This window comes from Danio rerio, chromosome 25 (genome assembly GCF_049306965.1).
Source record: "Danio rerio strain Tuebingen ecotype United States chromosome 25, GRCz12tu, whole genome shotgun sequence".
NCBI lineage: Eukaryota > Metazoa > Chordata > Actinopteri > Cypriniformes > Danionidae > Danio > Danio rerio.
The window spans coordinates 12672501-12688869 of NC_133200.1; the positions used below are offsets into that span (position 1 = coordinate 12672501).

Sequence of the window (16369 nt, forward strand, 5' to 3'; positions counted from 1 at the left end):
GAAACATCAAATTGAGCAGTTTTAACCGCGGCCGCTGAAGCGTAGCTCGCCATGATGTACGGCAGCCTGAGTGGGTCTTTAATCTCTGTACCGTCCACCTGCTTCCATTCCCAGCTCTCAGTCTGCTGCGCGGCGCGAGCTCCATATGGCCGAACACCACGACATCTGCTATTTACTCCAACAGGAGTTCTGGAGAAACCGCCATCCAACATCAACACTTACCGCCCAAAAATTACCAGTCATTCCGCTATATTTTTCCCCATAATAAAAAAGCTCAATTCTCCAAGGGAAAAAAATAACAAATATTGATAAATGGACAGCTCTAGAGGATAGTTTTTTATAGTAGCTGGCAAATGCAGGAGGAATTAGAGCATTGGCAAACAAAAAAATAGTACTTACTACTAAAAGTACCTGCTCATTTTTTCTGAGAATATGCATGATATCGTCTAAACGGCCTTACTGAATTGAATGTCAGCTTTTTTAAAAGGATAGTTCAACTAATAATGAAAATGAACTCATCGTTACTTCCCTCACGTGGTTTTAAACCTATATATTCTTTTTTTTCTATTGAACACAACATTTAAAATTTTGAAGAATGCTGAGTCATCGACTTCCATAATAGGAAAACAAATACTACGAAAGTCAATAGATACCACCATTTTTCACAATATCTTTTTTGTGTACAACAGGAGAAGCTCAAAAACTCTTTGATTTCCTGTACCCTAATAAAGAAGCTGCACAATTACCAGACATTCGCAATTAACCCTTAAAGACAGTGACGGCCGCCCACGGCTAAAAGTAAGTATTGCTCTAAAATGTTTATTAACTTTTGATCCACTGATCCGATTTGTATAATTTAAAAAGAGGCTTAAAGAAGAGCTTCACTGCTTTTTATCGATTTAACACATCTTTGGCCATTCAGAGGCTGTGAAATCAGTGTGGTTATGTCATCACATTTTGACAACACTGATTTGACAAAAGGAATGAATGTGGTTTTGTCTCCAGACAAATCAGACATGGTTATTGATGCATTATCCCTCCTCTATGCCCAGATTGGTTCAAACTCATTCTCTCTAAACCAATAAGCATATGTTTTTGTTTTGCAAACCACCAATCAACTTGTTTTTAATTGACTTAAACAGCTGGACTGAGGAATATGGGCTGTAAATAATAAAAAAAAAAGCACAAAAGAAAACAGTTTTGCGTAAAATAATTTTGGCACATGGCACAACAGCAAAAAAAAATAAAATAAATAAATGATAAAACAGTGGGACAGCAATGATAAAGAACTGTTTTGAAACAACTGAAATGGTGGTACGGCTGTTTGTCCGAGGTGTCTAAACTCGGTCCTGAAGAGCCGGCATCCTGCAGATTTTAGCTCCAACTTGCCTCAACACACCAGCAAGGAAGTTTCTAGAATGCCTAGTAGGAGCTTGATTAGCTAGCCCAGGTGTGTCTGATTGGGGTTAGAAATAAACTTTGCAGGACACCGGCCCTCCAGGACCGAGTCTGGACATCCCTGCTTTAAGTAAACCTCACATTTTACAGAGAAATTTGTTAGAATGTTGAAATGAAACATACAATTTTATTAAATTCCATTAATCATGTTTTTTCTCTGCAGTGCACAATAAAAAATGATGTACAGTTGAAGTCAAAATTATTAGCTCCCTTATTTAGTGAATTTGTTTTCTTTTTTTTTACATTTTTCCCAAATGATGTTTAACAGAGCACGTAATTTTTCACAGTAGTTCTGATAATGTTTTTTCTTCTGGAGAAAGTCTTATTCGATTTATTTCGGCTAGAATAAAAGCAGGGTTTTTTTTTTTTTACATTTTAAGTTCAATATTATTAGCCCCCTTAAGCAATTTTTTTTTTTTCGAACGTCTACAGAACAAACCACACTTTTACAATCACTTACCTAATTAACCTATTTAAACTTTTAAATTGCACTTGGGCTAATAATTTTGTCTTTAACTGTATTATACACCTGCTATGTACACTGGTGCATTAATGCGATTATCTAATTAGCCAATCACATGGCGGCAGCTAAACTCAGCAACTTTGCGTTTAGAAATATCTTGATCCTTCCACCTTCCCCCCATCAAAAATGCCATTTCTCCAAGGGAGCCAACAAAAAAAAACTCATATACTGATAAATGGACAGCACTCATGGATAACCCTTTTGTATTAGCTGGCAAACGCTCTGATTTTTTTTCTTTTCCCATCTAAGCAGAGGCTCTAATCAGCAGAAACATATTAGGGACAATTTCATTCAGGGCTGCCGAGGCAATTGCACTTGGTGGCAGACGTCCAACGACGATGGTAAATATTTCAGCACACTCAATCGTACGAGACGTTCTGCTGGAGATTAAGACAAAGCATGGCGAACACATGCATTACTTCCAAACTAATTAAAACGCATTTATTTAATCAGGTCAAAAAAAGGCTTTTGTTTTCTCCATTTCCTGTCCACCATTTTTTATTTTTTGCGTGATACTGGAGCTGCACAATTACCAGGCTTTCGCAATTAAGAAAGTTACAAATGGCGTAGGATAATTGTCTTATTGTGCCAACTGCTGTGTTGCGTTCACCTCATAGGTTATGATAGGATATTCAAGGGATGTGGTTATAAGCGCTTAGACGCTGCCTGTCTAAACACAGCGAGCAGCTGGGAATACAGGACATCGGCTTCATCCTAATTAGGCCGTTTTTTTTTTACCCTTGCTGCACTAGCGCAGATGTTTACTCGGTCGTGCTGGAAATGACACAACAGGACAAAGCTAATACAGGTTCAAATGTATGTAAATCGCTGTACGGAAGAAAAAGGATTAGGCAGGACTTTCCCTGAAGCAATTCAATCGAAAACAACACTAAATGAATCTTAAGGAGCACCAGTTCACTTGCAGCCTGCAAGAAACATCCCATATACTATTAACTCGAAATATTTTTACACAATGACATAACAAATTACGTATCCCAAATCTTAATATGTTAAAATGAGTCATTTACAGATCTATGCAAACTCTAATGGCTAATATTGTCCACAACATTTTGCAAAACTACAAACACATGTAAAAAATTTAAATAAAAAAAACTACAAACATGGCCGATTTGTTTTGGAAAGGCTTTGATAAAAGGGTGTAAATGATTGAAAGGGTCATGATCTATCTCAGGTTTTTATTTTGTTGTTCTCTTAGGTTCACTTATTAAGTAATTAAAATTGTTTAATCTTTGTGCTACTTTCGCCTATTATCCGTTTGAATAGGCATGGCTAATTGTAGACTCAGAAGTAAACGTGCACTGTTCTGATTGGCTAATAGTTTTGCATATAATCAATGCTAAACAGGCAGTAGAAGTGAAGTAGGAGTGGTTGACAATCTTACATGGAGGTGGAGCTTATCCACGCTATTACATCATAGAATAGAACATTCCAGAACCCATTGGTTTTTCAGAAGGTCTTCAGCAGGAGCTGAATTCAGTAGAACCACAGTGTGTTGAGTTCTGAAACTTACAGGATGTTTTTATATCACTTTGAGCTCTTATATGTTAAAAGATTGGGGCAATTTAGTTTTTTCCCTTCATGACCTCTTTAATGATTAATATCTAACCTAATGAAATATATATATTTTATGTTATCTGGGTTATACTATGCTGAAAAATTGTGTACTTTTTGTAAAAATGTGTTTGCTCATTCAATTTTAAAGGCGCATGAGGAAATTTCTCTGCATGAAAGACTTACAAATTGCAGATGAACGTGCTATATCATCTCCAATATGGTAGGAAATTAATTATAAATGAAATGCGGAGGATGTGACAAGATGATTGACAGGGCATGTAGCTAAGCAACAAAACACTGTACAGGACACATCTGTCCCAAAGACTACTTCTATTACACACTCAGATGTACAATCTTTTGGGGCATACACTGTAAAAAAATGCTGGGCTCCACACAATTCCTTCACATTGTCCCAACACAAATCGATTAGGTTAACGTCATGTTTTTATTTTTTTATTTTTACAAGTTTAAGTGGATTGAGCATAAAATAATTAAGTTGTCCCAAAAAAAAACTCAAGAATTGTGTCATTTCAACTCATTTTAAATAAGTAGCTTGAACAAGCAGTAAAATTATTATTATTATTTTTTGAGTGTAGTATAAATATTAAAATTGGGAGGCAAATCTGGAGCACTGAAGCCAAAAATGTAATGATATGAATATTTTTGTAAATGATTCACGATTCCCTGAATCTAATTTAAAATGAATCATGACTCAAATTTATTCCGTGTCTAATTTCAGCATGATATTTTTTTGACATCTCAGTGAAGTCATTTTAGACAAAGAAGTTTTTAAAATATGCGACGGCGCAAAGCAAAAGAAGCCATAGCAGAGGGAAGTAATCCGTTCTTTCAGGTATGAGAGCTTGCTGAGATGTATTATTCAGTTTTATCTGAGCGGGGACTGTAGGATAATAAGCTGAGGGACTTCATACTGTAACCTTGGCTTTCTCCTCTTTACTGACTCTCATGCATGCTGTATTTATGTCTTCTCACTTATAACAGTAGCGATATTATACCAAATGGTGTTTTTATTTGGATTATTTATGTAATGTTTATTTCAACTAGTTTAATATACACAAAAACAAAGCTTTTATTTTTTACGCTAATAGACCATTTTGAGGGATGTAAACAAAAACAATGGTCCCAGCGTATTTCCTGTTTTACATTTAATTTCCAGAGCATCTGAGAATCCACAAAGAGCCACATATTGATAAATAATGTTACTGTAGCTTATGAAATCAGTTATGATGTTTGATAAAAAGCAGGAAATGTTCATGGGCCAATAACATGACCACATTAAAATGGTCTATAATATATATATATATATATATATATATATATATATATATATATATATATATATATATATATATATATATATGTGTGTATAAACAAGTGATGATTGTAAAGATGGTATACCAGTGCTGATTTACAGCCATATCGCACTGCTACGAGTGTGATATTGCTGTTATACAACAGTTTGATGACACAATCATGTATATAAATAAGAAAATCAAACACGGAGAGTCTAAAAACCCTTTTTTATTAGGAACTACTTTCTTCCGCCAATTCATTCTCATCTGCAGCTGACGTCAAAACAGCAGAGGCGATTACAAATTCATCAAAGTCACTTTAGAGCTGGTGTTTGAATGACTTTCTATAGCGTGATGTCTAAAGTGATGACAAAACAGCAAATTTTGCTCACACTTTAAGATTATAAGGCTGAACGTGACATGAAATGCCATCCATCTACAGAGATATCTTCTGGTTACAGTCTACAGTATTTCTCTGTTGAAATCGGGATATCACAACAATTAAACCCGAAAAAAGCTACGCAATCACTACCAGACTGCTGTTGTGTTTGCGGTAAGGAAAACCGCTAAACACACAGACTTTGCTTCTTTACATGACAACACTTTAGTTTCAGTACCAATTATCATTATTAAGTACTGAGTTAATACTCGCTTATTATTAAAATAATAGTCCTTTTCACACAGTGATACCGGTAAATATCCAGAAAATTTCCAGAACGACTTTACTGGTAAATATAAAAAAAAGTTCACATGGACGTTACGCATTTTTTAAAAAAAAAGACCATTCACACATCAGTTCCAAAATATCGGTAAATTCTGACAGCATTACCCAGAAATGAGCTCTTAACCGCTGCGCTTGTACTTGTAAACATCTGACTACATTACAAACTCTGTGGATGGATAAGTAACTTTGATAAAAACATATGGAGGAACACTTTCGGATGACGGGATTCACATAATTATGTGTGTGTGCTGACGCTCACCGGCTGTTTCACGTGCACACAAATCAAGCAACTGAAGCGGAGCTTAAAGGTAAACAAACAGCCAGTTCATCATAAGCATTTTATCAAGAATGTTTTACACAGTTGGCATTAAGAAAAAACATAAAAATGTTATCTGACTAAATCTAGCAGCTAAATGTGTCTGGAACAATATTCAAAGGCTTTTATTTTTATAAACAGCACGCATATGAATGTCTGAGTGTTCTGATTGGCTAGAGTAGACGTCTCACGTCAGTGCGTTCTAAGCATGATTGCGCTCTTTTCTGCAATCTTCTGTGTTCACACAGCGCAGCTTTCCGGCAAATTGTAGGGGATGTTACAACTTTTCTTTCCTGAAAAATTGACAAAACAAATTCACCAGTATTTTAAAAAAGGGCCTGTTCACACATGCAGACCTTTCCGGAAAATTTCTGATAATTTTCCTGGAAACATGTGTATGGGTGAAAGGGGCTATTGAGTGTTTATTAGTACTTATATAGTACAATATTATCCTACTACCTTACTGTATATTAATCAGCAGCAAATTAGAAAATTATTAAACTAAAAGTCTTTAGCAATAGTTTGTTAATAGCTTGAATTGTATCTTAAAATAAAGTTTGAACATGTACATATATATATATATATATATATATATATATATATATATATAGGCTTTAATATAGGCTTTAATAAAAATGAGTGTAAATAATATGCTTAAAATAAGATAATAATAAATAATATGACCCCAACACTTTTTTTTACAAGACTTACCAGTGAGTTTTGCAATTCTGTATTAAAAAACAAAACAAAAGACAAACGACTACCTCCCCTGTTTTACAGCCTAATGAAAATGAAGTCGTGCAAGAGAGCAGAACACCCCCGCTAACCCGAGCCTGCGTGACAAGGCCACGCATTGTGTTTGCAAAGATGTCCAAGTGTTATTTCTTTTCTCTTTTTTTTCACAGCCTCTATTAAACGAGAGCTCCGCGAGCCTCCAGATACTATTAATAAAGCAGGGGGTGTGCAGCCATTTGCAGGCAAGGTTAATGCAAGCCTGTCTGCTGCAGATTCCCTGGACGTGTGTTTACATCCTTTGCTTACTATCGGGACGAGCTGTCAGAATCAACCCCGCTAGGACTGTCAGAGGGGCCGGGGGACGTGTTCCTGTCTGTTAGAGAGCGCGCACAAATACACACATGCAGACTGCAGAGCTCAGACACGCCCACCTGGAGCACACAGTTGCTGACGCTCGGCCCTGGAGAACAGTTAAAACCCTCAGCTCATAGAAAGAGAAACAAAGCAGTGAATGCAGAACACTCTATGTGATAGACACAAAGGAAGATGAAACTAATTTGGATAGTTAAAGAGCCTTTAAGGAAGCAGTAAAAATAGTATTTATGTATTATCACACATTTTTCTAAATTATATAATTGTATAAATTGCACATACTATTAAATAATGCTAGTATATATTAAGTCAGAATTATTCGCCCTCCAAATAATCATTCTTTTTCTTTTTTCGGCTTAGTCCCGTTATTTATCTGGGGTCGCCACAGCAGAATGAACCGCCAACTTATTCAGTGCATGTTTTGCGCAGCGGATGCCCTTCCAGCTGCAATTCATCACTGGGAAATACCCCTCCAAGTATTAAGTTAAAACAAAGCACATTTTACTGTATTTCCTACAACATTCATTTACTCTGTGGAAAGTCTTATTTATTTTAATTTTGCAGAAATTAAATACTTTTATTATTAGTAGTAGTAGTTGTTGTAGTATTATTATTATTATTTTTTAGGTTATGGCTTTTTTTTTTTTTTTTTTTTTTACCATTGGCAACAGAACAAAAATAACCAGGTTAAGTCTTGAACTAACACTATGCTGAGTACTAGTATCTTGCAAAATAAGTAGAAATTATTTTTGTACCGTCGTTATGGCAAAGACAAAATAAATTAGTTATTGAAAATTAGTGATTAAAATGATGTTCCAAAATAAAAAATGTAATTGAATGTACACGCGCAGACTGTCCTGATTGGCTTATAGTTTTACTTATAAACAAAGCTAAACAGGCAGCAGAAGTAGAAGTTCTTGACGATCTTACGTGAAGGTAAGATAGTATCATAGTATAGAACATTCCAGAACATATTTTTTTAGACGGTCTTCAGTATGAGCTGATTTTAGAAGAACCACTGTGTGTTGAGTTTTGAAACTTACAGGATGTTTTTATAGCACTATGAGCTCTTATTTGTCAAAAGATCAAGGCAATTTTGGTTTCTCATTTTATGGCCCCTTTAATCATTAATAAAAAACCGATCCAGGTAATCTGCTGAAATATTGTGTACTTAAAAAATAAAAATCTGTTTGCACATTAAATTTTAAAGGCTCATGAGGAAATTTCTTTTACATGCCAAATACAAAAGAAATTAGTTATTAGAAATTAGTTAATAATTTGATATTCCAAAATATGTTCGTAAAAAAGTCTCTCTTTTGCACAACACTTGGCAATTAGTTTAAAAAATATAATTTAATAGTGTGATTTAAATTTAAATTTTAATATGATGTTTATATTTACATGCACATTAATAAAATGCTTATAATTATAAAACAATATAGAAATATATGATAGTGATAATATAATAATAAATATCTATCAATCTACTGTATCTGGTCTGTCTGTCTGTCTGTCTGTCTGTCTACTCCATAAAATATAATTACAAAAATATATAAAAATGCACAAATTATTTGAAAGTATCAGTTACCACACTGTTATATTTATTATATTATTAATACTTTAGCGCTATACGGATAGACAGTTCCATATAAATATAATTTTACTATTATATTATGTACATAAAAGATAATGCATAACATTTATTACAAATCCAGAAATATGTCTCTTTTTTCTCTTCTTAGCCCTGCAAACAGATCCACTCATGTGAAAAATATGGTCAGTGGGAGAGATCAAATCATTCACTAGCAGGTCAGAAACACACACACACACACACACCTACTACTACTATATGCATTACTATCATAAATATCTTTCCCCTGGTCTCTCCGACAGGGGTGTTTTATACAAAGCATGCTGTGATAATTCAACCTACTACACCAGTTCAACATGTGAACTGAACACAAACATGCTGCAAGATAAATCACCTGCTGTCTTGAGGAGAACACATATATTACACATGTGAAATGAAGGGGAAAAAAACTGCAGGAAGCCAGCATGTATTATGCATTCTCATCATATTCCTACATGCATTACGAAATATCTTAAGATACAGTACGTTGTAAACAAACATGTTTTACAATTTATATAAAACATTTTTAAAATAAACAGATTATTAAAATTGTAGATTGTAGATGTGTGTGTGTGTGTGTGTGTGTGTGTGTGTGTGTGTGTGTGTGTGTGTGTGTGTGTGTGTATGTGTGTGTGTGTGTGTGTGTGTGTGTGTGTGTGTGTGTGTGTGTGTTTGTGTGTGTGTGTGTGTGCATGAGTATATATAATATATAGACTATTAATTGTATTGTTTTTAACATAATGTATAATTTATATGGGTTGCATAATTTATATGGTAAGTAGTTAAACATTTCTTTGTCTTCCACATCATAAAAACAATATTTAGTTATTTATTTATTTATTTATTTATTTATTTACCAAATATTAAAACTGTGAAAACTACCACACATTTTACTCTTTTGGATTCAGATATTTGACTGGCCAGCCTGCAATCCCGACCTGTCTCCAAAAGAGAATGTGTGGCACATTTTAAAGTGGAAATGCGACAACGAAGACCCTGTACTGTTGCCCACCTTATTATTTGTATAGCTTTATTTTAAGAGTTGTTTTTCTTCATTTTGCTGTCACACCACTCGATGTATTTAAGGTACAGTTAATTAAAAATGTCTAAATAACACTAAAATAATTGATAAAGGTAGTGCCCCTTAAATTTTTGCAAATATCAGACTTCAAAAACTACATAAACATAACATTTTTCATCTTAAAACATGTTTTACACACAAAAAACTGCCTATTCTTGCTGCCTGTTTGTCAACTACCCATATCTATTTTTCTAAATATCCATCACATCTATCCTTATAGAACTCATAAAAACTATAAATGTCACTAACAAATAAATAAATAAATAAAAAATCTGTTGCATCTGTCACTCAAGATGCATTTGTCTAAATATAGCACCAATTTAAAAGCAGGAAGGCGTGATTGTAAAAAAAAAAAAAAAAAAATCACAAGTACGTTTGAACGACAGAACCTGGTAAGCAAACATAACAATCACATGAATAAGAGATGAAGCTGAAGCGCAAGCAGCGGTGTGTGAAAACACTTCTTGATGATGTGTGTGTGGAGAAAATGAGCTCCAGAAGCTGATCTGAGGTTTTCTTCATAAAGCAGAGGTGTAATGTCAGCAATGACAGTCACTTTGAGTTACTCACTCGTGCAGTACACTACAGGACATCAGGATGTATTGGTGACTCGGAAAATCATTAAAAAAGAGCAGGTAACAGTACTGATCTGGATACTGTACTTTAAAGGAGATTGTATAAAAACACACACATTAAATTGCATTGTGTTCATGTGCATGAAGATTTTCCAAGAAAATATGACACCTTTAGATAACAGACATATTCCGCATCCTAAATCATTTGAATTTGTGAATCATTAAGTTAGAAGAACCTTTGAATCGTTACCTAGAGAATCACTTTGACCAGAGAATGAATTGTTAAACAGGACTAGATACTGACTCTAAATGAATTATTTAAATCAATCATTTGACAACTAGAAATACGCTCTTCCTGGATCTTTTAAATAAATTTAATTCACTCTTGTCCATATCAACTGAATCTATGAACCATTACGTTTATACTCTCTCAGCCCAAATAATCTGCATAAGTGGATTGTTACTGTGTTCTCGCTGCGTTCACGTGGGTTTCCTCCGGGTGCTCCGGTTTCCCCCACAGTCCAAAGACATGCGGTACAGGTGAATTGGGTAGGCTAAATTGTCCCTAGTGTATGAGTGTGCGTGTGAATGTGTGTGTGGATGTTTCCCACAGATGGGTTGCAGCTGGAAGGGCATACGCTGCATAAAAACTTGTTGAATAAGTTGGCGGTTCATTCCGCTGTGGCCACCCCAGATTAATAAAGGGACAAAGCCAAGAAGAAAATGAAAGAATGGATTGTTAACTTAAGATTTACATAAAACAAATCATTTAAATCAGTGTATCAGTAACTGGAGACTCAGTCTGACCAGATCATCTGAATCACTTTGACCAGATCAACTGAATCAGTGAATCTTTAAGTTTACACTCGCTAAGCCCAAATCATTTGCATTAGTGAGTTGGATCATTTAAATCAGTTAATCAATAACTGGAGACTGACTCTGACCATCAACTGAATCAGTAAATTGTTGAGTTGACACTTGCTCAGCCTAAACCTTTTAAATAAGAGGGGATTGTTTACTGGAGATTAACTCTGATCAAATCATTTGAATGACCGTAGCATTAACTGGAAACTCACTCAGACCAGATCATTTGAATCACTGGAGATTCACACTGACCAGATCATCTGAATCCCTGGAGACTCACTCTGACCAGATCAACTGAATCTGTTGACCGTTATGTTTACACTCTCTTAGTCCAAATCATTTGTTTGCTCATTGTCAATGAGATGTTAAATGAAGAATCACTCGGAACAAATCATTTATATCAGTGAATCTGACCAGATCATCTGAATCAATGGGGACTCACTTTTACCAGATCATTTGAATCAGTGAATGGTAAACTAGAGACTTGCTCTGACTGGATCCTTTGAATAAGTAACTCTTTATCTAAAGACTTGCTCTGACCGAATCATTTGAATCAGTGAATCGTTAAATGGAGACTTGTTCTGAACAAATCATTTGAATCAGAGAATAATTAACTGGAGTCTAGCTCTGACCGGATCACTTTAGTCAGTGAACCACTAATTGAAGACTCGTTCTGACTGGATCATTTTAATTAGTGAATCATTAACTGGAGACTTGCTCAGACCGGATTATTTTAATCACTGAAACATGAACTGTGGACTTGATCCAACCAGATCATTTAAATCTGTCAATCGTACACCAGGTGTTCGCTCTGACCAGATCGCTTCAATCAGTGAATGGTTAACTAGAGACTAGCTGTGAATGGATCATTTTAATCAGTGAATCATTAAGAGTAGACTTGATCTAACTGGATCATTTAAATAATTGAAACATGAATTGGAGACTTGATCTGACCAGATCATTTAAATCAGTGAATCATACACCAGAGATTCGCTCTGACTGGATCACTTGATCAGGGAATTGTTAACTGGAGAGTTGCTCTGAACGGATCATTTTAATCAGTGAATCATTAACTGGAGACTCTCTCTGATCGGACCATTCAATCAGAGAATCGTTAACTGAAGAGTCGTTTTGACCAGCTTATTAATTCAGGGAATCATAAACAGAATACTTTCTATGACCAGATAATTTGAATCAGTGAATTGTAAAATGAAGACTCACTCTGCCTGGATCTTTTGAGTGAGTGAACTGTTAACTGGAGAAACTTTTCCAACAAAATAAGAGGAAATCAGGATGTTTGAAGAAGGAAATAAATTAAAATGGCTCAATGCTAGCATCAGACAACCATTTGAACTGAAAATGGCTTTATTTGTGGTTTCTCATGATCAGAGAAATGAATCAATATCTCACTTGAGACGCCAACTTAGACACAAAACTCCACTTAAACGTTCTCCAATTTTAGGAAAATGGAAAACTACGCCACTCATTCTCTGAACAACAACCCCATTGCAGATTTACCATGTTTTGTGTGTGTTTGTGTGTGTGTGTGTGTGTGTGATTGTGGCTGAGTAGATGAGAGCAGATCTGAGGGAATATATGAAGTGAATGTTGAAGTGTTTGTCACATCAGCCGGGCTCCTGTGACCTGGAGAAAACCTTCCACACATGATTGATCTCCTTGCTATTGTGTGGGTTCACAATGTTCAAAACTATTAGAGCTTGTCCATTTTCAGATGAGGACAATATGGCGCAAAGTTTGCATCATAGAAATAACTGTGAAGAGCGTGTAAACCACATAACTGTGTGTGACTTATTTCTTAATTATATTAGCCTTTTTAAATATTTATTAAAATGAGTAAAAAATAACCGTAAATAAGCAATTTTCAATGATAATAATTATATATAATAATTATATATAATAATAAAAATAATAATAATTCAATAATAATTTTCGTAAATAATCAAAATAATTGATCTTTCCTCCAAAAACTTTTAACATTGAATACTTCAAAAAAAAGTGTCTTTTATAAACATTTTTATCAGTTTAAAATGATATAATTTTTACTGTGTTGATATACAATAATTGTCCATGTTTTTATCCATCAACCTTTTGTTTCTTAATTATATACTTGAATTGTATTTATTATAATTTACCAAAATATGATTTTTAAACACTTGTCAATAATAATATTATATTAAATCTTTGTAATAATAAAACTTTGTTCCAATGTTTTGAATCATTGAATCGTTAAAAAGAGAATCTCTCTGACTGGATCATTTGAATATGCACATTTGACTGCACAAGACTTTCGAACACGACTGTTGGAATACGCCCCCTTTGTGGCGATCGTACACAATTTTCAGTTTTGTTGTGCACCATGAGAGAGAAGCCAATTCTTGCTATTTCCGAAATAAAGGAGTGCAAAAAAGAGCCTTTTTTCTTCATGCATTCACAATGGTTGAATGAATGAATGAATAAATGAATGAATACTAGAAATTCATAGAGCACTTAAAAATTATGGAGGGAATGTGGAGAAAACATAAAAAAATAGAAATAGAAATGTCCATATATATATATATATATATATATATATATATATATATATATATATATATATATATATATATATATATATATATTTATATATATATATATATATATAGATAGATATATATATATATATACATATATATATATATAGACTTTTTTAAAATTAAAAAAATAATGAAAAAAAAACCTTACTATTTACTTCGTGTCCACGGACCTGCTTGGACAACACTCGAATACATCACATCTGGTCAGCCAGTCGCATACAGTCGCAGAAGTTCAAATATGTCAACGTATCCGCAGCTTAAAACGAATCCGAATTTTTTTGCATACAAAGATGATCGAAACTCCACGCAGCTTCCAGACTACTCTCCACAGGAATTAAATGACTGGAAAGGCGGCTTGCTCTAATCAGATCATTTGAATCAGTGAGTCAGTGACTCAAGAACAAATGCAATCAGAGCAGTCCAATTCACAAAATATGAGTTATTAAAGTTTAGGGGTGTCTTTTAACTCCCAAAAAATCACATGAAGAGCTATTTGATATGACATGATGCATAGATGTGCATTAAACCACTTATATTCATGCATCTTCGGGTGGAGTTGAAGCAGAAATGCTCAATGCAATTTGACAATCAGTTGAACAGATTGACTAAATGGTTCATTAATCAATCACAGTTTACCATGTATCTTAGTTCAGAATTGCTTTTTACATTTTTTAAGTGATGTAAAACTAATCCAATCACCAGTACCACACCTTACTGTTCATTTTAATGTTTAATTTACTTCATTCATAAAGTGGAGCAAAACGTACAATAGTATACTTTGGATTAACAAAGTCAAACTTTAGAAAAATGTAAATACAAACACTTGAAAAATGTACATCATCACTCTCCACTTGCTTAATTGTCTCCAGATACAAGTGAAGTAAAATAAAATAAAATACACACATTAAGGAATTTTCTAATACTGTATCAAAAGCATTTTTAAACATCCAAACCTGACTCCCATTTCTGAAGCTTAACATGGGAGATCTACATGATTACATACATGCATCATTACCTATGTGTATCTGTGAACAACATGCACACACAGACAGGTACAGCTATCTTTATGTGGACTTCCTACAAACGTTTTTTATACTGTACAAGATGTCAATTCTAACCCTCAAACCAATCCTTGCAGCAAACAATCTGGAATTTTACATCTTCAAAATACTTTATTCTTTGTGATTTATAAGCTGTTATCTTCATGGGGGCCAAAAATATGTCCCCAAAAGGTCAAAAATGACTGGAATTGCTATATTGGGTGGGACGTTTGGAATACAAGAGAAGAACACACATCTTTTAGACGAATCGCTCTCAATTATCTTGTATCTGAAAGTATATTTGTGTTCAGGGGATCTGTGATAGTCTTTTTTTTTCTCCCCCGTGAGCTCTTGAGAGATGAAAAAGCTATAGACACGTCTTCAAAAATAATGAATGCATTACTATTGAAAACACACTGGGCCAGAAGTCAACAAACTTAATTCGACCAGGATTTATATACAAACCAATTTGAGCGGCAAACAAGGCTAATCCACAGAGCACGCGCTGCGTTCGATGTTTTCGGCCCAGGTAATTGTGATTTAGTACATCGTCAGACAGCGGAGGTCGATGGATAAAAGTTACGGCATCAAAACGTCAACGTCACTCACAGCCCCCGCTTTAAGTGCTTGGCCTTTATTTATTGCTTTATTGGGTTAATTAATTAGGTCGCATCGGCAGCCGGCTAATGATTTTATTATGCAGCATATTGTGGGAGAGCGAAGGATGAAGAGGAGAAGTGATGAAGGTTATACATTGTTGGCAAATGACCGTTACGCCACTGGGTTGCAATTAGAGCGTTTTAATGAGTTGGAGGGAGAAGCATTAGCATTTATAGTGAGGTACAGGCTAACAACAGGGCAAAGCACACTGGAGAGAGCATGGCATGGCTAAGATTGTTTACATTAGCAGATTTTTCTGATTTGTCTTTTATTGGTCATTGTAAGATTTTGGTGTTTGGAAGTTGTTGTGGGGGATGTTTTACATATTTGGATGGCTGGATATTTGATAATTGATAGTCAAAAAATGCTAAGTCTGCTCTCACATTTGCCTTATTTGGTTTAAAAAGAAATGCAAAATTGTTTTTGTAAAAAAAAGTTTAAAAAAAATTATTTTATTTATTTTGTGGAAGTTAAATGAAAGTATTATACAAGAAAGAAAGAAAGAAAGAAAGAAAGAAAGAAAGAAGAAATGCCCGCATGTGTTTAGCGTTTTTTCTTATCACAAACACAACAGTAATCTAGTAGTGTTGGCTTTGCTTTGGCTTCTTCGGTTGTTAATTATTGTGATTTTGCAGTATTTCTCTGTTGCAATTGGGAAATGTCTGTAGACTGATCGCATTTCATGTTGTTTAGCCTTATAATCTTAAAGGCCTTGTTTACACTGCCAGTTAAATGTGACCCAATTCTGAATGTTTGCTCAGATGTGACGCAGATCAGATCTGTTCTATGATCGTGTAAACACATGCATTCGGATATTCAGAGATCGGTTTCAGGCCTCTTTCATATGTGGAAATAAATGAGATATAAATCGGATATGCAACAATTTGGCTATTATGTAAACAGGCAAAT

At 34.5% G+C, this 16369-nt stretch overlaps 1 protein-coding gene across 9 annotated transcripts in view; it reads right to left on the reverse strand.

Moving 5' to 3' along the window:
- The window catches only part of ntrk3a (neurotrophic tyrosine kinase, receptor, type 3a), a 441878-nt gene that overhangs the window by 44046 nt on the left and 381463 nt on the right, over positions 1-16369 (reverse strand). The window lies entirely within an intron of this gene.